Here is a 21,508-nt window from a genome sequence, read left to right as displayed (position 1 = left end):
TATAGATTATGTAATTCTCAAAGAGTTTAAAAGCTGACTTTGCGAGCGTTAGCCTTTCGTCAGAGCGATTGACTAAGGGTTGAAGATCGAAACGTCAGCTTTTAAACTCTTTACGGTGGCCAATTTACGTTCTTAACTCAGTTGATAATACTAAATTACCCTGTTATACTCTCCCACCGACGCAGCACCACAGCTTCTTCAGAAACTTACTAGCTTAATTCCCAAAGAGTTTGCCATTCATTTTTTGTTATTTATTGCCACCAAAATATGTTTCTGAGCTCATTGAATTGATATTAATTCATCGTAAATTAACCCTTTAACTCGCGAAGTAATCAAAATGTAACTTTTCCCCATGTTATCCATAGATTATACAACTAACAGGTGATGGGAATACTTCATTTTATCACGTAAAAGTCGTTATCTTGATCTAACACCAAATTCCCGTAACTTATTAACTAGGAAATGTGTAGCAGCTGTAGGGGAGAATTAGCAATCTTGGGAGAGAAGGGGTTAAAGAAACCGTTTTGTATCTCTTCATAGAAGATTGTGACTTCGATCCATCCAGACAAGCACGTACGCATAGATAGATTTATTGGTTGATTTTGAAAAAATTTGACACAAGTCTGCCAAGATAGGTAAGGTATGTGACCTTTTTGTTATCGTAAATTATGTCTGAGGATTATCAACAGTATAAAGGGTATTTTAAGCAAACTTCTGTATTGTGCGTTGAGACGTTTGAGAAATTACTTGCAAAAGTTGTCATCTGAGGTATTTATCAGCCAATAAGGGACTGAATCTCTCTTACTTAAGGAAACAGCCTAAGCCCCACGCCGTTGATGGAATTTTTTTTGATTGAGAATATCTCTTGAGACTACACCAAAGATATCCAATTATGGGATTAAAATGTGAAAGCTTGGAGGTAAGACGGGGTGTCTGTGCGTGTTTAAAATTCCCTGGCTATATTATCCGTGGCTTCTGTACAAAATCATGTGCTGAAGGAAATTATAGCTTCTTATTAGCTGACACGAGTGCATGGATGACGTAGAACGCACGATTTTCGTGCGTTGGAGATTTCCCTCTCTGTTTTGCAACATTTCCCAACTGCAATTTTTGCTGAGGATTATCTTAAAAATATTATTTAAAAAGTCTCTATTTATTACGGGAATTAAAATATTAGCTCTAAATGATTTAGTTCAATTACATTTATTGTATTACGATCGATAGGCCATTTTACACTTGTGTGCTTGGTTGCTAAGCCTTTGATTTGGAGTGAGGCTGAAGGTGACCTTGTCGCGATAGAGATCAGTACCTAGTTAGCATAATGACAAAGTAAATGCATTTAAAAAGGAGCAAGGTTTGTATCATAACAAGGTCAACTGTAGCCTCACTCCTGTTCAAAGGCTTGGCAACCAAGCACACAACTGTGACATAGACCATACTTGCTTTCGTAGCCTTCCTCGCTTTCTGTTAGAGAATTCAGAGTGAGGCCAGAGGCTTGTAGTGCGTGTATACCTCCTTGTTTTAGGACAGGAAAGGACTCAAAAGGGGCCAGAATCCCCACTTCAATCGATAAGCGTTATCTGTTTTGTGAGAGCCTAGGTATATGCAGCTTATACTAGCTAAACACCTTAAATCTTTCTATTTCTTGGCTCCACTGAAGATTCAGTCGCCATCGACAAATACGCACTCGAGAATCACCAACTTGCGAGCAGGTCTTCGTCATTATCGCTCCGGCTCCCGCGGGATAAGTATGAGACCTTGAGTGACGCCAGCCAGCGAGAGGTCTGCAAGGGGTCTGGTATTGATATTAGTGCCAGATTCCCGGCAAACCTCTCTCAGACTCGTCTCAAATCCTCTCGCAAAGAAACGCACGTCTTGCAGCGCTAATGATAAGTGCTTGGTCAAGGATAGAAAGTTGCCGAAACCTTAGTCAGTGAGACCGACCGTTTGCAGTGTTCTTTTATTATAAGGTACAGTTCAAAGTTAAAACTTCCAAATATAATATTTGTTGAATTCACATATATGCACATTAATTCTTTACAACGTAGTTATTCCTATTTTTCACATAGAGCGCCAAATGTTTAATTTTTGAAAACACACGGAAATGCTATAATGCTAGACTTTTGAAAAACCGGATGGGTCGCGTGAAACATTCGGAAGAATTCGGGTCATCTTCGGAAGATCTTAAGGTGCTGATGGTCCTTTGGCACAAAGGAATAAATTTGTTGGTGATTTTAATGGTAATCAGCTGAGTGAAGGCTTTTTCACGCGTTAGCGAAGAGATTTAGTAGTGATATAGAGAGTGCAGCACACGTTATCTTAGAAAAATTTATTGAAGGTGGTTTGAGCGAGTTAAAAGATTTTTCAAATCGAGGATTGTCTGTCAAATATTATGGAAGACTCTGGTGAAAATTGAAAGGGGTAAGGAATCGAGGAGATCTACAAAATACGTGCGTGCAAGAATCGACGAGGATCGTCGATTACCTCTTCAATTCTTTGTTTTTATTTTCGTTTAGGAAGTCAGTTGCAATGTTTGATTGAGTTTCAATGGTTTTGTTTGATCTGTAAGACGAAACAAACTGAACGTTTCCTGTATGGTTTTGACTGAAAGTCAGAAATCGTTGGTTTATCAGATTCAAAATCAATTCTTTGGCCTATGGTTAATCGAAAAGATTAAGATTGTGTCGAAACCAATTTATCACCTATGTTGTATTTCATTTCCAAGCCATTGTTACAATTGAGAAAGAAGTGTGCCTGAGGAGGCAACTAGCTTAGTTAAGCACACCATAAAATCAGATTCACTTCGGGTATTTCGCCCTAAAAAAAACATATAAATGAGTTGACCAGAAAATTGAGGAAAAAGTTAACATTCATTGGACCAAATTCTGAACGATGAGTCGATAGTTGAAGATCCTTACAACTATGATTGATTTGTGTGGGAAGAGTTTCATAAACACTCGTTTAATTACAGGAAGCTGAGAGCTGTATTGAGCACAGCTCATAAATGTCTGAGCTCAGACAACTACTGTAAATCGTATTGATTTTCGCTTTGTTTGCATCTCAAGAGTTTCTGGTTTGGTACTTACGCGATCCTAATGCGATGGATATCAAAGGTTTCCGCGCATGTATAATTGAGGGAATTATGTAAAATTGTCAGCGTACAAAAGAAAACTGTTGGCGAATCACAAACTATATCGCAAGTAAAATAAAACCTGTGTTGAGGCAGGTGGAGCATAGAATTAATTTACTTTTCTCGGTTTTTTACACTTCGTTAGCAGATTAGGGTAGAAGGCACGTCCCGAAGTCAATTCTGACCACGGCAAAAGTGCTCGCCATTTTCAACCGTGACGGAAGGAAGGAAAAAAAAGGAAAAGGAATCGGTGAGAAGTTTCTGCATTTCAGTTATTTAGGCTAAATTTACTCTATTCACGGTGACAAAAGGTGAAATCTGAAAAGACTCGCTTTTGCTATTTATACGTTCAGGTAAAAAAACACAAACAGAAGTAATTTCATGATGCGTTTTATAGGAACTTATTTCCGACGCGTGTTCAAAAAAGTTTTTTTCCCTCTTAAACAACTTACCCTTTGTGAATTATAAGCAAATAATCACGAACTAGGAACTAAATTGTACACAGGTTTTAGCCCTCAAAGTTGGTTCTTAATATTCAAATGGCATAAAAATATCTTTCCTTTCAGCTTTAAAAGCAATCTTTTGATTGATCGTGATTGTACATTTGTCTGGGATATGCCGGCCATTGAAATTTTTAATCCTCGATTGGAAAATCTTAAGAAATTATTGCCGTTCCCTGCGGTGCCTTGAATTGTTTTCATGCAAACAATTTCCTACGAATGATTATTTTTTCTGCGGACTCCCGCTTACAATAATATCCTTTCTAGCAAGCAAACACTCGTTTATATATTTTGTAAACAAGTACATAATAGTTTACGCCACCGTACATAACCATGTTTATGTAAATTGAAACTTTACTGCGGGGGGAACTAATCAGCCTCCATGCGGAGGATCTTTTCCATGCAGTTGCACTGAAACAGGATGCGTTAAATCAAAATGAAACTCTAAATAATGATCTACGGTTTTTTATTGCATTAGTCTAAATACGAGGGTTGCATATATGTTTTGGTCGTTTCATCAGGATTTTCGTCAAACAATGACCGTCAATTGTCATGGAAATATTGTGAGGAGTACATGCTGCGGAGTTTAGCAGTGGACATTAAAAATATTAAAAAATTTTCACAAAGGAAAATACCACGTTAGTTCCTAACTGAAACAACGACTAAATAATGACCGCCTCCATCATTATCATCAGTAACAACAACAAGGACATCGTTGACAAACCACGGTTGTCAAAGGTTTTGTGCATCCAACCAAGCTTAGGTTACATTCTTGAAGTTTGTCATTTACAGCTCTTGATAATCGTTACTGTTCTCAGCCACTCACATTATTCTGTTCTCTTCGTTGTTCGTCTACCCAAGCGAACAATTATCATTGTCCAGGATTTATTTACGTGTCGTTAAAACGACAAGGTCTAATGTTTTGTCCGTTGCAGTGGCGAAAGAGTATTATGAAATGTCAGGGTTTTTCGCGCTACACAACTACAGCAACAGTGCACGCGACTTTTTGCAGTACACCCGGTTTTTTAAGGCTCTGGCATTTTTTTAACCTTTTCACTCCATTAAGTAATCACAATAGAATTTCTCCTCACAATACCAATACAATATTAAGCAGTTAAGGGATGAGAATGAAGAAAAATATCAATTAGGGGATTATTATTTGATCCAATACCAAATTCTCCCAAGCTAACATCATAATTATTTGGTAGGCAGAGAGGAGAATTACTCAGTAAGATCTTGGGAGTGAACGGGTTAGCCTTTGTGTGGTGGGTCTGTGGTCGGACTCTGCATCAGTTAGTCAGTCTGAGCTTTAAGAATGAAGAAACGACGTTTCACGAATCGTTGAGATTTGGCAAAAATAATGAACCTGGTTTAAAATCTGTCTTTGATTAGAACCTTTAATTACTTCACGCAGCTGCTAACTTCAACCAATATTCTCTGAATAAGCTTGATTCATGTGTGTGACATGAATTGCTTCCTTAAATTTGTTTGTAATACGATTACAAAACAAAAGACTCAAAACCCTTCATGGTTACCAGCTCAAGATTAATTTTTCAATTAATTTGACCTGTCTGGTTTTTGGGTCTCTTTGTAAGGTCAGAAACAGATTAGTTGGAATATATTTTCTGCTCACACGACCCTTCTAAGCATAGTATTATAGTTGCAATTCCAGTTTTCTTTATTTACAGTGAAAGAGCTATCACGTATTTTCTTCCTCTGAGGTAACACAAATCTCATCGTTTAAAAAGCTCAAATGAATATTTAGTATGTGTTTGGCATTTATTTAACATGATTTTTCTGTTAATTTGCCATGAAAAGGAGGTATTTCCCTTCAAAGTGGAGTGAAAACTGAAAAACGAGGAAAAATTTCCTTACAGTCTGTGCAAACGCCAAAAAAGGTAAGGATTAAGCAAGAAAGGATAAGGCCAGAGGTAGGGAAAGTTTAGGTTTTTAGACGATTAGGGAAATAAGAAAAATCAGATCCATTTCTTGGGATGTTTTCTTCAATATTCGCTGAATCTGAGAATGATCACTGTAGCTGCCTCATGATTTTTCATCCTCTGGGAAAAGGAAGCAAAGAAAATGAACACATGAAAGTTCTCCTTTATTGACAAATAATTAATATTTTCCGATTGTTTTTCTATTTTGCTCGAGAAAGTCAGTTGTCCCAATCTTGGCTCTTTAGAAGAATGAACACTGCGATTCTTAGAGATTTCAAAGATATTTAGAAATTATAGATTGAGAAAAACTTAGGATACAAGGAAATATTTTTAAATTTCTCCGCTTAGTGTCGTGTTAACCTCTATGGCAGAAATTTCGTGATGTTTTCCGAATAATGCATTATTCTTGAGAAAATAAAATTTTCATTGATTTTGTTTTGAAAATTGTTTGTACTTTCCCATTTTCCCACGACTAACGTAGAAAGTCTGTCACACCACTCTTTATTTTAATCTAGCAAATGAAAATTGCGATTTAAACTCGGTTACTTCTTGAACAAAATCGGTGATATTTTGACACGTTTTGGAGAATTTTGCGGAAAGATTTTTCGGCGATTACTCGTGAGGTTTGCTTAAAGAGCTAATGCTAAACAATCCTTATTTGCTTGCGTGGGAACTTATAATATCTCAGATGTCAGATGTCAACCAAGTAGCGGGTTGCTATTTAATTTAGTTGGCCAGGATATTTACAAATTCAGACATGCTTAGTCTGACAAGATTAGATCAAACTCCAAAGCCGACGCTTTCATCGAAAGAAAGAATATACTGTTTGACTTAAGACACTTATCAATGTTTTCGATGGTAAGAAGATCCTGTCGAAGGTTTGACTGGCAGAAGTCAAGGAACCAATAAGGAGGCCTATTGGTTCATGTGCTCGTCCACGAATCGAAAGGCCTGGGTTTGAGATCTGGCCGAGGAGAATCTTCTCCTCTTTTATGCATCCCCTCCCCATGGGAAGGTAATAGGAGTATTGAAGATACCACCGAAAGTGGTGCAATGGAACCAGCTAAGGGAGAATTAACACGATACGGCATAGTAGTCTAAAGAGTCCTGGATCCTCTGTAAAAATTTCACGTGAGAAGCAGGCGCTTTTGTGTAGACGTCCGTGGAGTGCGTGACAGGCCGGCTTTGTAGGGCACTTGAAAATTTTGTCGTCCAGTCAGACGCAACACGTATTTTAACTGTCATTTGAAATATGAACAGTTCGTAGGGACGAATGCCAAATATAATTCGTCACCATTGATTTTGTCCATGACGCGTGTTATTCTGCTGTGATTTACAATACATCACGTGAAAGCCGGTTGACTTGGCACCGCCCATCACTGTGTGGTCAAAGTTGATAGCAATTCATTTTGCGCTTTGAGTGCGAAAGCCGCTAAAGATCAACACCAGCTACTTGACCTTGTTAACTATTGTAAGGATTCATGCCACCAGTTGAACATCCTCTCTTGTGACCTGAAAATTACTCGTGATTCAGTGGTTTCCTTCTGCGCTTTCTCTCTCCAACGGAATAACTTTAGTGCTGCGAGTCAGGACGTTCTCAGTGGGTAAGCTGTGAATTAATTGCAGTTAGGTTTTATTATTTTGTCTCAGTTACGAGCTTAGGGCTTTTTCTGCATGGTATAAAAGGGTATAGTCTTCGATATAGGCGATCCCTTGTGAACTCATCATTTTTGGAGATGTTCTTTAAGAATTATTCACAATTTTCCAGTTCTACTAGTTCGACGAAACAACTGTGAAAGCAGTCGAGGATTCTCAGATTTAGTGACCTTAGCACGCGCCACAAATGATCCTCTGGTGCTGTGGTTATAAAAAAAATTATGCAAAATCGTGTGGGTGTGTTTTTTTTTCCTTATTTTTCCCTGATTTTTGTCATGTCGGTTTTGTATCGAGGCTTCTGCAAAACTTCTTTGACAGCTGACGTGGAGAGTGATTGTGACATAACAAAATATTACCTCTGATTTCAAACCTTTCGATAAAGGCTGCCTTCGGTTCAATCGACTTTGATTAACAGATCACGAGGCACTATAATTTTCTATCCACACCTAGGCAACTGGCACCATAAGATTTTATCTCAGCAGACCTTTTCATGTGGGAGTTGTTTTTCTTTTTCTTTTTTTTTTTTTCAATGTTTTAAGGAGTCATGTGGGTGTTGTATTAAAGTTTCTTTCAGACTTTTTTGACAGCCGACGTCGCGAGTGATTGTGCCACAACCAAATTGCTTCTGACTCTCAAAATTTTGGATAAAGTCTGCTGTTTATCCTACTTTGATGAAAAGAGATCACGAGGCACAGAGACTCGTGATTTTATCTCAGGAAGCCATTTCTAGTGGGTGTATTTTTTTGTCCGGACATGTAAGGTGTCAAATGTACTCGACCTTCCGTCAAGAACAGACCTCTGAAAACATAATCTATAAAATAAGAAAAAAATAAAAAAAAATTAATGGAAGTCTTTGGAAAGATACGATTTTGTTTTTTGTTTTCCAAAAGGATTTTGCACTGCTCAGTTGAAAGAAAAAAATTTTTGATTTTAATCTGATTTGATAGTAGAAAATGTAAAATCCCCTTGATCAATCGACGTACTTTTGAAGATGTCTTTTTTGTGTGTGTTTTCGGGACTATATTATTATCGCCTTGTTAGATTTAAAATACTTTGATTTTAATAGAAGACAAAAAAGTGCCACTGAGAGAGGATATGAGATTTTAATGCAGACAAAGGTCCTCGCAATGACAAATAGGTGTAATCGTCTTTAGAGTTTAAAATCACTGTCAACCGTATTTATACTGCTTTTGATATCCGATATTTGGCGAATTTTCACTTTGGAGAACTAATCAAAGCCTTTTCCGGTTTTTGGTTGTGGCTAAAACAATAATATTGAAGTTATCAGCAATAGCCCATTTGCAAATTATCTTAGGCCTCTTTTCCAAAGCGAGTCCTTGTCCTCATCCTTTCACATAATTAAAAGTTTCATTCATATGCAAATTAATCTCGTTTTCGCACGAAGGGTTGAGCACCAGGCACCAATGCAAAGGTTTGAGCATAGTTTTGAATATTTTCAGTCTCTCTCGCAGTCAGGGGATCTTGGGAATTTAGTTGTGATATTCTTACATGACGATAGGAGCGATTGGCCACATGAAACGAGACTACCGCACGAAATTCACGGAATAAGAATATTCATCATACAGCCAAAGGTTTACTTTTTTTTTTCATTCTAGACGTCTGGCATTGTTTAGAATTTTGGGCGTCATTAATTTTGAACGATTTAGTAAACGTGGATGGGAAACAGGGTTGCTTTTGATCGATACAAAAGTGGCTGTTCCAAGTTCGTTTTATCGAGCAAAGTTCACTTTCTTTGAGCACTTGATTTTTCAAGACAATCAGACAGTTAGTTGCCTCCGAAAACTTATGAAATAAACGTATTGTGTTTCGTATAGTTTGAGTGCTAAAATTCGAGTATTTGATCTGTAACTACTAATCACGCACGACACATGTTTTGTTCCAAATTTTCAGCTTGTAACTTTTGAGTTTAATACGAATCTGAAAAACCCCTTTCCTTGTGTCCTTCTTAGTCTTAAATGAGTTTTCGAGTCCATTGTGATCTTCGATTCGTTTCTGTGTTCTTAAGATTACTGTTTCTCTATCGTGTTCTATTTTTTTTTCAACGTATCAAACCCCTTTTACTGATCACTTCTGTGTTATTAAGATTAATGTTTATTTATTATATTTTTCTATTTTAATTCAAAATATCAAATCTCTACCGATCAGAGTCTGTGAAACATCCTGTCGCTCAGTTTTACAATTTCATTAGTGTTTTTGTTTATCTTGAAAAGTTGTGACATTTAGCTTTTGTTACCAACTCATTTTTATGTTAAAATGTGCGGATTTTCTTTGTTCTTCCCGGGGTGAAGGCTCTTTCCACTGGTTTTTGAATCAACATCGATTTGCTTTTATTTGAACGACAAAAACATTGCTCGAAGAAATAGCAAATCATTTTAGTGGTGAACTTTTTGTGTTTTATAAAATCTGAACTTTTTACTTTTAATTTTAATGAAGCCAAAAAAAAAAAAAAAAGTTAAAACTCTCCATCAACTCTCGAAAACTTGTTCTCAAACCGTCTACTGAAGCCATTGTCGTAAACAAATGCGTAAACAGTGGACCAACCACCTTAAAGATGGTTAAAGCTCGGCGATGAAACAACAGCATGTTTTATTCGTTCACTAATCGAGTTGTAAGCGTTGAAGCTTTTAACTCTTCGTATTGAGACCTGTCCTTTGCTAACGCTGCTAATTCGCATGTTTGGGTTGTACATTAATAAATTTGTCACTCAAGCAGGTTACCCTTGCCTCCTCAGATCGTTGTTTTATTATTTGTTATGGATTATTTTATGTGATTTTTAATTAAACTATCTTCATTACTCTTGAGCAGTGTGTCCAAATGTTGAACTTGAACCTACATAAAAAATGGTATAACCTTATATGAAGTTATTTAAAACCAAAGAAGACACAAAGTAAGGTATACTTCGAATATGTCCTTCATTTAATGCGACTAGTTACAGGGTGGCTTAGCAGTTATCAGGGAATTATGAAATCTATTCTTTTGTTTGGGAAAACTTAAATCGATTAAAGTATAAACAAGTTAATAGCAATGTTGAACAAATTCTGTTTAATTTAGACCCTCATTTTGTATTAACCCCTAAAATTTCTTGACCGTAGCTGTGATTTACGCCTCTTTGTTTTGTCTCCAGTATTGTTTGATATTCGCGAAAGGGCGTCAGTACTATTTATTGAGATACAACACTGTAATTTCAGTGTTTGCTTTCGAAAGGCAACCCCAAGGGTCAACTCAAACGGCTTTAAATTAAAGCTCTTACTGTGAGAGTGAAATAGAATACTGTCCTTTTAAGTTGTTTATTTTCGTAAGAAAAGTCTTACTTGAAGTCAAATTCAATCTGTCTACCCTATCTTTTAGCCGTAAAATATTCCACTTCGTGTACAATTAATTCGGCGCATTTCAAGTCGTTTTTATATGAAAGAGCTTCAAAATTTATCAGGTGAGCTTCATTAACGAGATAGTACTCTGAATTACGGTTGAAAGTGTTATAAAGACTCTTGGTTAAAAGTGACATTATTTTATCTTACGTAGAAGGGTGAAAAACTTTCTTACTGAACAGACTGTAGTGTTTTTCAAGGATTTCCAGCCCTGAGGAAAGCCGTAACTGTTTACGTGTAAAATTACGATTACTTTTTACATGTGTTTTGTATCGCCTATCTTCTACTGACACGTCACTCGCCTTGCGCGTCACCCTCTTAGGTTGATGAATAAATGGCGAAGTGTTTTCCACTCTCAATCTAAGGTCAGTCCAAGGTATCGAAGAGAAATTTTATGCCAACAAGCGCCCGTGTAATATTCTCTATTTCTCGTGATTCAATGGTAATTATTTTAAAAAGCCTTTTAAGTTTTTAATTCTGGAAAGAAATTCTGGTCAATCGTTCTATCTTTCAACTGCAAACTAAAACCTCGCTCCTTTCACATAATTAAGCTTCAGTTGGCGCTGGGTTACATTGGAATTCTGTTTCAAATTATATTCCAAACCCGCTGTGCGTTTATGACTCAACATCTGAGGTCTAAATGACGTATTAACTGGCGTTTTAAAAAAAGCACGTTCGCTAAAAATGTTATAAAGAACGTGTCTTTGGTCTTTTTCGCCTTTTAATTGCAGCATAGGGAGAATTTTTCTGGCCCTCCATCAAAAACTTCCGGAATGCGATATGGTTTTTAAAAAAAAACTTCTAATAAGCACGAGAAAACAGAAAACGAAGCAAGTGAAAATACAAAAGCAATTTAAAACACTCGTTAAGAATACAAAATTAAACCCAACTAGCGCGTGTCGAGTTCTTCCTCTCTTTGACAAGCAGTGTTGTCAACATGCTCTATACTCTCATAAAACACTGTACAAAAAGCCAATCAGAATCCTTGTTAGAATGGTCTAAATAATCTGATTGGTTGAATAAAACGAGAGTTATTACTGTAGGATTGTATTTCCAGGGACAGTTCGGAGAATAAATATCGACTCATTGAAACCGGATCCTGGAGGACCATCAAATGTTGATACCCATCGAGGGAGAGACTTTTCGTTAATATCTGCTATTAAATTGACGAAACAGAGGAAAAAATAATACAAACATATACATATGTATTTACGTATGTTTTTATAATTACAAACAAAAACCTACCATGACATGAGCTATTAAATCGATCAGAAATAATCCATTATAATAATACATTATAAATGAATTACCCTTTGCATTAAGCAGTCTAAACATTGCTCTCTAACCGTTGAGGTAGTTATGGTCTTACGAACAGGCTAAACATGATGTGAGTTACAAAATTGGACAGTCAGCGTTTGTAATGATTAGGGGGGGGGAAGAAACTGTTTACTTTTGCAAGAATTTTAATCATAGGATTTGCTGGAACTGTGAAATCCAACTTCGACACGATGCAAAAAAGGTGTTTAGCGCAAACTATGCTTTTAAAAATTTAAGAAGGTGCCTTCATAACCACAAACGCCACGAGAAAAATAAATAATATTATTTTTATGACCATGGATCACTGTTGTCTGTGAATATACCCGTAAGCACTGAAATAACAGATGTAATTCAAGTTGGTGGTTCTAAAAATATAGTTGAAGATTCGAGGTTGAATACTTAATTACCAAAAGAAAACTGGCCTCAGGCATTTTAGATTAGTTTTTATGTTAAAATGCAGGATTTCCTCTTGAGCTTCGCCTGAGAAGACCAAAAAGGCCCTTTCTTTTAATTTTTGGGGACCTTTTTCAAGGAAGGCCCAAGAAAGGGAGTACCCCAAAAGGTATTTGCTCTTAAGTATTTGTATAGTCTATTTTGTAAGACAGAGAAAGACAACCGGAACGGTAAGAGGCTATAATGTTTCTGGTAAGTTTTATATAGCAGCTGTCGTGTCGATCTTATGCCCACTTATGTTTTGAATAGATAGTGTTAGATTTTCGCAGAATATTTTGCATCCCATTCAACGCTAATAATAAATTTTATTCGGCTTCAGTTTTTTGAATTGTAGCAATTCTGCAAAGCTGTGCTCAATAATAAACCCTGAGCATCTTATATATAGTGATAGGAAAGTATCTGGGACTTACAACAAACAGGCTATAGTGACTGAAAAGGGGCCGTCGTCTTTGATTCGAAGAGAATGTGAAACAATATAAAATCCGATTATTTCTCTTGGGAGCGCAACCTGTTGGTACATTTTATGGTCAAATTCCAACATTAACCTAACTACTTCTAAAGCTTTAGAGCAGAGGAGCTTCTTTTGTTTTATCTAGTTGTGCGAGCTACGAATGTCTATTTTCTCGATTCGATGGCGGGGCTGCTAAATACCGCATGTTATCTTGTGCCTATTCTACAGCGAGTCAAAGGTCTGTGATGAATCAAAAAGTTCATTTGATATCAGTGCATGGCTTCAGATTCATTTTCAATAGCACAGGGAAGGAATGAGGCGCGATTTGCCTACTAAAATATGTGACCCGTGAATTTCGTCTTCTAGTTCGTGAAGACCTCAAGATTTCCCTAAAACCTTGTACACATAAAAAAAAGATGATCTTTACTTTTATATATTTGACGCGTGAATGTTTCTAAAATTTGTGCGTGAAACGGCATTAGGACCTCTCTTTGCTACGCTCAAATTATGACGCCTATTGTAAATGTCACTTGAACCAGTACATGGCTGTCAAAGATCTAAATATCATTTGCACCATACGAAAAAAAAAACAACAGAGTTCATAATGAGAATTCCACGAATTGTTATCGATAATTTTTTTCGTGTGTTTGATATCGCCAATCAGCTACTGACACGTCACTCGCCTTTCGTGTCACTCTGTCAGGTTGATGAATGAGTGGCAAAGTATCTGCCATTTTCAATCCGTGGTCAGTCCATGATATCGAAGACAAATTTCATACCTGCACTCGCCCCTGTAGTATACTCTATTCCTCGTGATTACTTGGTAATTATTTTAAAAGCCTTGTAAGTTTTTAATTCTGAAAGATAATTCTAGACAATTCTGTTTTAAATCATATTCCATACCCGCTGTGTGTTTATGACGTAACATCCGAGATCTTGATGACATATTTACGAGCGTGATAGTAAAACAAGAGGGCAAAGTACGTTACGAAGAACGTATCTCTGGCCTCAATCAAAAACTTCCGGAATGCAATATGGTGAAAAAAAAATAAGAACTTCGAATAAAAATATATACCGTTGCGTTCCACATCAAGTGACCTTGTCGTGAGACAACAGAACAAACTTATAATATCATCCAACTACCACGATGAACAGCAACCTACTTCATAACATTGAAATATATACCCGTTTTCAAAAACGTTGTAAATTCAAACATTATATTAAATAAATATATATATCTTTCCTTTTCTCATCAAAAAGAGACTAGAACACAAAAATTATGTATATTTAGTACATGGTTTCATATTGCAACGTTTTTGAAAACGGATGTATATATATATATATTTTTTTTCATTAACATATTCAAACAAAAACCCGCCACGACGTGAGCTATTAGATCTATCAGATATAATCGGTGCAGTTAATGATGACTCCCTGTCGTGTGTCGCAGTAGAATACATTTAAAATAAGTGACGTTTTGCATTAAGCAGTCAAGATATTGCTCTCTAAGCGCTGAGGTAGTTATGGTCTTGAGGACAGGCTAAGCATAATGCGAGATACATCATGGGACAGTCAGCGTTTTTCTAATGATCGAGGTCGGTAAGTAGAAACAGCATACCTTAACAAGATTTTTAATCATGAGATTTGCTGGAACTGGAAAGTCCAACTTCGACATGATGCACAAAAGGTGTTTTGCACAAACTATGCTTTTAAAAATGGAAGTAGTTGCCTTCATAATCACAAACGCCACGAGAAAAATAAATAGTATTATTTTTATGCCTATGGATCACCGTTGTCTGTGAATATACCCGTAAGCACTGAAACGAAAAGTGTAATTCAAGTTGGTGGTTCTAAAAATATAGTTAGAAATTCACTGTTGAATACTTAATTACCAAAGGAAACCTTGCCTCAGGCATTTGAAATCGGTTTTTATATAAAAGATGCAGGGTCTCCTCTTGAACTTCGCTTGAGAGGACCCAGAAAGGTTCCTTCTTTTAATTTTTGGGGACATTTTTCAAGAAAGGCCCAAGAAAGGGAGTACCCCAAAAGGTATTTGCTCTTAAGTATTTGTATAGTCTATTTTGTAAGACAGAGAAAAACAACCGGAACGGTAGGGAGCTATAATTTTCTAGTTATTTCTAGATCGCAGCTGTCATGTCGATCTTATGCTCAGTTATGTTTTTGAGTACTTTATTGCAAAAAGCAATTCCCAAAGATTGTGTTTCATTTTTTCAGAATATTTTTCACCCCATTCGACGCTTATAATTAAATTTTATGCGGCTTTCAGTTTTTCGAATTGCAGCAATTTTGCAAAAGTGCGCTCAAGAATAAACCCTGAAAATGAAGGAGAGTGACTCTGGTAGACTTTCGGTTAAAACAAAGGATTCCGTTTCTTCATTAATACGAAAGGGAAGCCGCAGCAGCTGGTTTGGAAGCGAAACAGATGCCTCATCGGCCAAACTCGTTCGTGTAATGCGCAAAACGAAGTTTTCTCTTCTAAACAATTTAAATTACTCTCTGCTACAAACTGCAGTTGATAACTAAGATACGCACAGAACTGATGGTAAATCGCATCATGTTCTCGTAAAATAGATATGTTCCGCATTTTCAGACAATTGTGTTCATAACTTTTGACCTATATTTATATTTGATGATATGAGTTATCGCTGGCGTCAATTCTATTGTAGATCTTTGTGGTTGGGTATAATTTCATACGAAAGTGGCTTTGAATTTTTTTTCGAAAGCTTTGCATGAGAATAGTGAACACATACTCCTTCAAAGCCTATCAGTTTTTCTGCTGTTTACCTTCGTTCTGGTGAATCAAGACTCAATTAGTTGTCGGAAGAATTAAATTTTCGATCTTTAGATCATCTTTCGAACCAGACGTCCACACATGAAGGTCTGCAGATTTTCCCTTCACGGAAAACAACAGTAAAATTTTCAATTTCAGTTATGTGTTGAAAATGGCACGCACACTTAATATAAAGATCTTGAGAGTCCTCTCGTCTTTCGTGTAGAATATGATAATAATTTTTTTTTTAAAATTTTGCTTTAATATTTAACTAAAAAAAATTTAACGACTTGCTTCCCGTAGCGACTATTTCTGTCGCAAAATATCTTATCTTTGATGCACTCTTTTTTCACCACTGTATCTGTCAGACTCGTTGCAAATGCATTTTTTAGAGTATTTGCGGGTTCTTTAATGTATAGTGCGTTTCGAATAACTATTTCAAGTTGATCCCAGATGTGTGAGAAAAAAAAAAAAACAAGGAATTTAGCTCGTATAGGTTTCGTTTTGTGTTGACCACTCTGCTTCTGCTCTGTGTGAAGTCTATCGCATGGTGTCATGCAGGAGTGGGGAAAAAGTCCCGGCCCAAAATATTTGAAGTACTTTGCAATCGTCGTTACTGCTGTACGAAGAATAATCTTTATATTTTCATTTTACCTGAGCTTTACGTGAAGAAGGACCCACGACCACTATTTATATTCGTAAATACACCATTCATACAGTGAAAACAGGATCGAAACATGATAAAATTACAAAATACTACAAAACAACGGAAAGAAAAAAAACCTGATTCTTAACAATGATGTGTGAAGTGTCTAAAGTCTTAAATAATGCTCAAGTGCGTTTGATTTTATTAAATCGAAATTAATTTTTTTTACATCGTCAGTTGATTGCAGTGGTCCAAGAGCTTAGAATAACCAGTAAAAAAACCTGTGAATATATCTGTGCTTTAAAAATATCTTGGGGAAAGTTAAAAACCAAACCAAATGTCTTTTGAAATAGTTATGGGCTTGAATCACTCCGGCATCACTCTGGCGTCAGCCATTTTCTGAATTGTGAAAAACTACCCATGTTTCAGTTACATTGTTATGTCTCGTTTTTTCTCAATATTTGTTATCAATAATTACTCAATCGTTTCTCGTTGTAAATCACTTTAGTAATTTCTCTTGAAGCGAATGTGGTTCCTCTTAGTTTCGGCTGTTATCTTTGGCATCTTTGTATTCGGACCTTATGCAAATTCCATAACTTTTGGTGAAGCCAAAAACACTTGCAACTTAGTTAAAAGTCGCAAGTACTCCGAATTAAAATGGATTATAGGTTAAGGACGCATTTATTTATGATTTTTCTTAACTATTTTTCTTTGTTTACATTAACCAGAAAGATCTCAATTCCCAGCAGGAAATTATTTAAGTACTTAGGTCCAATTTCTTAAAGTACCATTTACGAGAAATATTTTAATCGAGAGCAGATCATCTCAGATCAACATCATCTTTTTTGAAAAATAGTAATAAATCTGCTGAGGCAAAATCAATCATTTACGATAAATTTTAAATTGAAATTGACGAGCCACTGGAATTCACTTTCGTAGGTCTTCTTTGTGAAATTTTATTTCGTGCCACGCTCGAGACATTTTATTAAGTTTTAATCTCGACCTAACAGAAGATAAAGTACCTTGACTCCGGGCTAATTGAAAGTTCTTGTATTTAAATCGTTTTTCTTTACAGGGCTAGAACACTTTCCGAGATTTTCCAGCTAGGTGGTGCCTTAGCAGATGTAAAGAGCTTTCACACTTAATGATCACATTTGGAAAGAACATTTTGAGGTAGGTTCCGTTCGAAAATAAATATATGAAAATTGTTTATGATAACTATAAAGGAGCTTTGAAGTCACTGTTTTGTTGTATTTAATATAAGTGATCCTGGTGGCGTTACTGATAGAATTGCCAATTTCATCAAAGCGCTGTGATTTTGAGCAGTTTGATTTTTAACAGATGTTAGTTAAAACGAATTTTAAAGAGTGCCTTTGGTGTTTGCTGGTCGTAGATAGATGTGTTCCTTTTTCTAACATATTTCTGTACCTGCAAGTAAAGTCTACCAATTTGATCAAAGCTCACCAACCTTTTTTCAGAGGACTGTGATCTATACAGATCATTCTGTTAAAAGTATAATTTATTTTCATGGAATTTTTACATAAAAGGTCGGGAAAAAACTAAAACGCCTTGTAAATATTTTCGTGCTTGTGATACATGGGCACCATGCGTATATCAATGCGCGACAGGAGATGTACATTTCAGGAAATAGAAAGCTAATTCTGGATATTCTGCACTTAGCTTGCCAGAATCTCACAGTTTCTTCTAATCAGCTTATTCCGTTACCAAAATTTTGACGCTTTCTTAAGACAAGTAGCAGGTTTTTTAAAGGTTGGGTTGCAATTCAAGATTTCCAGACTTAACCACTTTTTCAGAACTGTGTGACTGTTCATTATCATCCCGAAGATGTTTTAAAGAGTTTCTGGTAGATAATTAGTCATTTATAGTAATAAGATCCACATTTGGTAAAAATAGCCTACAGTTCAATGGAACTGAACCAATCATACTCACGTTAAAAATCAGTTTAGTGGCTATGGATGCACTAAATCCTCTTTAATTAAATATACTGCCGCTGTAAGTCGATAAGGCATATCATTTATTTTGTCATTTGCGCCTAAATCTGCTGGCTGTCAAGGACTTGTCAAACGACACTCTTTACTTTTCTTTAAAATTCAATTGCAATTTTGCATTCATTTCTTCTTTAAAAAGAAGACTTTTGTCGTAAGAATTTGCAATTAGATGGGGAAATTTTAAAAACATATTTCCTCGGCTGGTGTTCTTATAAAAGATTAGAAACCTGAAACCTGCTATATTGTAATTCGTTATCCGAATTGTCTGCTTTTTGAGGTTACCAAGGGCCAGGATTCAAACCGTGCTAGAGCTTTAAAAAAAGGTTCCATGGTGTTAGGAACTGTTACCAGCAGAATTCAAACCGTGAGCGAGCCTTAAAAAAAGTTTCCCTGGTGTTAAGAACTGTTACTTTTAAATCATCACATCCAAATCTGGCTCGCAGAGGAGCACTCCGGCTTTGAAAAAGATATCGATTTTTCTTCCGCGTCACGAGTTTCAACATCCGCTCTTTATTCGTTTTATGATATGAAGGTGGAGCGCGCATTGCGTTCGTTATTGATAACTCAATAATTATGAACTTAGGATATGGTTTCAAATGGCGTGAAAAATGTAGATCGATCCAGCGTGACTCAATGTGGTGTGTCAACATTTTGCCAGTTAAATCTAAACAATCGAGATGGCGTCAAATCGCCGTAGCTTCATTTTCTTAATTTTTTATATTTGCTGTATCAAAAAATGCCTTCAAAAAAAAATTTACAATCTTTCTTATTCTGTTTACGAACATGGGACTACCGACATTGCTGATCTTAGTTGCATGTATGCGAGGCGCCTGCCACATATGAACTTTGTAATGTCATTGTGCACCAAATAATCTCTGTGGCTTAGTGGTAGTGCATCGGAGCGTTGAAACCAAAGGTCTGATGGTCGATTCCTCATAGGAACCTAGAATTTATTTGTGTCCTTCGCTCCCGACAAGACAAAAATATATATATTATGCTATTTCTTTACTAAGTTCAAAGTCTAACATCTCTCTTAATCTGTGTTCAAAGGTCTTCATCTCACCCAAGATGCGATATTTGCCATTACTGTATAATTTATTTATTTTTTAGCCAATCGCCTATTTCAATCTAAATGTCGTTAAACCACTTGTGGTTAGAAACGTCAGAGGAAATACCTGAAGATAAGAATTTAAACGAACGTGACGTTGTAAAGATTAAAGTATTTTTTCCAGAACTTGATGTAGATCTGCTAAGCCGACGGTTGATTTAATGGAGTTTTCTTTGGGCTTTTGTTCTTGGCAGTTATGTTGTTTGGACCCGAATTGAAAGTCGAAGAAAACGGAAATCAAATATTGCTTTTTAACGTTAGGCTTCGGCTCCTTTGCATACAATCTCATGTGGCTAGAGAGGGTAGTGGTTGCATATAATCTTCTGGATGATATGAGTTGGGTAGGGTAGGGAAATAAGTTATTTCGACCATCTGTTAAATCATGAGGGCTGGGAGGGTGGTGTAGGGCTATAGACCATGTGCTGTTGATGAAGGCGATGCTCTTTCTATGAAAATGATATGTTTTTGTTCAAACATGAATCCATAAGGTCACAATTGGGAGCTGACACGAACACATGAGAATTATCTTCAAGCGTCGAACACGCGAACCATTTGACAGGTTAAGTCAAACAGAGACTTGTCGGGTGCCTCTGTGTCGTGTTGTTTTTTAGAAATAAAATTTTAAGGAGTATCTGGGCGCCCTTTTCAGTGTAGGCTTTTATTCAGCGGCCCGGGATCTAAACTAATTGAAAATGGCTGATTAACACAAGATGTTTCTCTCCCGCTTGGTTAAAAAAAATACTACGCCTTTGGTTTTTGCGACTTCGAACTAAAAGCCTTTTTATGTTTCCTTGTGTGTGATAAAACATTCCCTGATCTTAAATTTCACCTGTCGATGAGTTATCCCCCCGCATCGAAGGAAAACACCGATGTTATCACTTTGCAAAGGAAATTGAGGCTCGTGTATATTCTAGTGCTTTCACAGAGGGGGAGGAAATAGTGTAATTTAATTTTAGAACGTTGTCAAATTTTACCTCTAGAAAGGTCTGTTTACAAAACACGTTTAAGACTCTCATTAGCTTGGAAATTGTCACTTTAGTGGGCAGCCTTTTATTAAACTGCATCTCAAATTGACATAAAGCTTCGGGCACACGTCACGAGCCTATATTATAAAGTTCAATCGCTTTCCTCATTGGAAGGTTTTTAATTTTTAGAAACTCCCTATATGCATATCTAATGTTTTGCTAGTACACCACATTCGATAGGTGCTAACGGCCGACATCGCGGATCTAGCAAATTCTCGCCTAGGACTCATTACCACAAAAGGTAAAAGAAAAAACCAAACGATTTACTTCAGGAAAGTCAATGCTACGGGCATCAAAAGGTAAGCCTCAAACATGTAAATACAGCCTTTTATTTTTCATTTATTTAATTTGTGTGCGTTCTATGAATGAAACAGCAGCATGTTGCTCTGTGACCTAGATCGTTACCTTCCCTTATGAGAAGACTCTTAGGAGAAAGAACAGTTGGACGCGTTAACTCCCTTTCCCATAATTCTAACGATCCTAACAGTTTCCTCGCTTCACTTCCAGGGGAAATACTATTTCCCCTAGAACTGAAGGGAGAAGAACTGTCTCCGTCAAATATCAAACGTTTCTTTCCACTTTTATTAAGATATTTATATCAATTGAAATATTTATTATCAGTATATTGAACAAGGAGGGAAACGAAGGTCGAAACATAGCATACGAAAACCTGAGCTAAGAGTCTTGTCCGTAAAACCCTCGATATATAAAACCAAATAGTTTTTTTTATTTGCTCAGTTTTCTTCTTCCGCGTTGCCAGTGCAACAGTATTAGTAAAGTGAAGATCACTAGCTTGTGCGTGAGTCGCTTAGTAGAATGTTTTAAATAACTTGGGAGGTGAAACCATTTTTTGGCGGAGTTGTTTTGATGCAATTTGCGGAGTTGAGAAGTTTCGAATCACTATATGTTCCTTTTTTCCTTTAGAATTTTTGCCGTTGGCGTGTTTCCATTTTATGGTCTGATACACTCAAAGCTAATTTGTTTAGAGATTTCGGTTTCCGTCTTCCGGCCTTGAGATTTATTTCAATGTCTCTTAAGTAAGATCACCGAAAGCATAGAGTTTTAGGATCAATATCAGTATCTGGGCAACTGC

At 36.5% G+C, this 21,508-nt stretch overlaps 1 protein-coding gene across 5 annotated transcripts in view; it reads left to right on the top strand.

Moving 5' to 3' along the window:
- The first annotated feature begins 3,283 nt into the window (after positions 1-3,283).
- LOC131789567 (neuropeptide FF receptor 2-like) overlaps positions 3,284-21,508 on the top strand; it is a 46,170-nt gene continuing 27,945 nt past the window's right edge. For 2 of the 5 annotated variants that reach the window (XM_066160289.1, XM_066160291.1), the window contains exons 1-2: positions 3,284-3,380; positions 17,349-17,446. The gene's annotated coding sequence lies outside the window, so the exon portion shown is untranslated. Of the gene's footprint in view, positions 3,381-7,002; positions 7,175-17,348; positions 17,447-20,582; positions 20,715-21,508 lie in introns of those variants that run through there. The other 3 variants (XM_066160288.1, XM_066160290.1, XM_066160292.1) reach the window with 2 other exon arrangements.

This window comes from Pocillopora verrucosa, chromosome 13, assembly GCF_036669915.1.
Source record: "Pocillopora verrucosa isolate sample1 chromosome 13, ASM3666991v2, whole genome shotgun sequence".
NCBI lineage: Eukaryota > Metazoa > Cnidaria > Anthozoa > Scleractinia > Pocilloporidae > Pocillopora > Pocillopora verrucosa.
The sequence above is the reverse complement of the archived record's forward strand: the minus strand, read 5'-3'. Positions and strand labels throughout refer to the sequence as shown.